We start from the raw sequence: 2,776 nt of genomic DNA, 5'->3' as shown, positions 1-2,776 counted from the left end.
GGTTAAAGTTTCTTTACCCTGGCTTTTCAATGAAGGAATATATACTGAATATCTAGTCATATGCCAAAGCGTGCTCCCTATGTTTTTCCATTTAATCTTAAAAAAATAAAGACACTGACAATAATAAGTGGCCTAATTTCATAAATGAAGAAACTGAGAGTGAGCATAAATGTAATTTAAATTGGAGATTCTAAGGAATCTTCGTAGCACATTATTATAGATTTACTTCCCTATTGCTTCTCAGTCTTTTGGCTAAGACCAAGTGTAGAATCTGTTCTTATCAGATTTACTTCCCTATGAAAATCTTTAAGAGGCAATGTGGTGCAACTCACATCACTAGATTTTAGAATATTAGACTTAAGTCTTTTACCAACTGCCTGACCTTGAGAAAAAAATATGAACCTCTCTGAATCTTACTTTCCTCCCCTTTGTAGAGGTGCAAAATTTGAATACAGAAATGGGAGACAGTACTTACTAATTCTGCATCTTAGGTCAGCTTTCTCCAAAGTAGTGTCTGAAATGATATATCACGCACATGGTATTTATTAAGAACATGCTGTCAGGAAAGATCAATAAGGTAAAAGTGGGAGGGATGGGACAAAACCAAGCAAGGGCATGATTTTGGGTGAACCCTCACTATCAGCCTGATGCTGAGGAAACTCTAGAGCATGTTGTTCCTCAGAGTATGTCCTAACTCAAGGCAAGGTTGTATAATAATCAAAGTGGGGCTATTTAGCATTATCCCAAATATTTATAATTTTTTGTTATAAGAAAATTCAAAATTCCCTCCTCTAGCTATTTTGAGATATAGAATACAACACTGTTAACCATAGTCACCCTACTGGGCAATAGAAGACCGGAACTTATTCCTCTTATTTAACCATAACTTTGTATTCATTAACTAATCTCTCCCCATCCCACTCGCCTCTTCACTCTCCAGCCTCTGGTGACCACAGTTCTTTCTATTTCTATAAGATCAATGTTTTTAGATTCCACATGTGTGTGAGATCATGTGGTTTTTGTCTTTTTGTGCTTTTGTGCCTGGTTTATTTCACCTACCATAATATCCTCCAACTTCACTCATGTTGCCATAAATGACAGGATTTCATTCTTTTTAACATCTGAATAGTATTCCATTGTGTATATCCACACATTTTCTTTATACATTTTATACATTCATCTGTTGATGGATACTTAGGTTGATTCTATGTCTTGGGTATTGCTATAATAAACATGGGAGTGCAGATATCTCTTCAACATACTTATTTCATTTCCTTTGGATGTGTAATATCCAGTTGTGCAATTGTTGGATCATATGGTAACTTAGTTTTTAATTTTGTGGAAACTTTTCATCCTGTTTTCCATAATGATTCTACAAACGTACAACCTCACCAACAGTGCATGAGTTTCTCTTTTTTAGCCATGCATGGTGGTGTGTGCCTGCAGTCTCAGCTACTCAGGAGGTTAATGCAGGAGGATCCCCTTGAGCCTAAGAGTTCTAGGTTGCAGTTAGCCATGATCAGGCCACTGTACTCCAGCCTGGGCAACAGAGCAAGATTCTATCTCTAAAAGTAAAAATAATAATATATTTTTTAAAAAGTTGCCCTCTCTCTACATCCACACCAGCATTTGCGGATTTGTTTTGTTTTGTTTTGATAATAGGCATTCTTGAAATGGGGTGAAGTGATATCTCATTGTGGTTTTGGTTTGCATTTCCTTGATGATTAGTGATATCACACATGTTTTCATGTAGCTGTTAGCCATTTGTATGTCTTCTTTTGAGAAATGTCTATTCAAGTATTTTGTCCATTTTTAGATTTGGTTATTTTTTTTTTTGCTATTGAGTTGTTTGAGTTTCTTATATATTCTCAATATTAGTCCTTTGTCAGATAGATGGTGGGCAAATTTTTCTATCATTATATAAGTTGCCTCTTTCGTCTGCTGATTGTTTGCTGTGCAGAAGCTTTTTAGCTTGATATAATTCCATTTGTCTATTTTTGCTTTTGTTTGTTTGTGCTTTCAAGTTGTTATTCAAAAAAATTTTTGCTGAAGCCAATGTCATTAAATGTTTCCCCTATGTTTTTCCTGGTAGTTTTATCATTTTGGGTCTTGCATTCAAGTCTTTAACCCATTTTGAGTTGATTTTTGTATTTGGTGAGAGATAGGGGTCTAGTTTTCATTTTTCTGCCTATGAAGAAAACTGGATATCCAGTTTTGCCAGCAGTATTTATTGAAGAGACTGTTCTTGACATCTTTGTTGAAAATCAATTTGCTGTCAGTGCGTGGATTTATTTCTGTGTTCTGTATTCTGTTTCACTGTTCTGTTTTTAAGGCCAGTACCACACCATTTTGGTTACTATAGCTTTGTAGTATACTGAAAGTTAGGTAGTGTGATGTTTCCAGCTTTGCTATTTTTGCTCAGAATTGCTTTGGTGAATTGTATATTTAAAACAAGTAAACTTTATGGCATGTTAATTATATCTCAGTAAAATTTTTACAAATTGCTAGTGAAATATCTGGAATGTCTAATATAGGCAAATTATAATCTTCTCCGGATGATCATGTCTTCATCTCAGGTCTCACTGGGTTCTTCTAGATAAAACCTCACTGAAGATGAGCTCACAATTTTTTAGTTACAAAGCACACAACAAAATAATTCAACATGAGTAACAGCAGAAATACTAAACAGAAGGGTTAAGTCCCCCAATTTTTATTCTGTCTTTATCAGTTACTTAACATCTCTGAGCCAGTTTTGTCCTCTGTATCAATGGGGACA

At 34.9% G+C, this 2,776-nt stretch overlaps 1 pseudogene; it reads left to right on the top strand.

Annotated features, from left to right (window-relative positions):
* Positions 1–232: 232 nt before the first annotated feature.
* Positions 233–375, top strand: LOC112440934 (U2 spliceosomal RNA; annotated as a pseudogene).
* The last annotated feature ends 2,401 nt before the right edge of the window (positions 376–2,776 follow it).

The sequence above is a fragment of the Pan paniscus genome, chromosome 11 (assembly GCF_029289425.2).
Source record: "Pan paniscus chromosome 11, NHGRI_mPanPan1-v2.0_pri, whole genome shotgun sequence".
Taxonomy (NCBI): Eukaryota; Metazoa; Chordata; class Mammalia; order Primates; family Hominidae; genus Pan; species Pan paniscus.
This window is presented reverse-complemented; position numbering and strand designations above follow the sequence as displayed.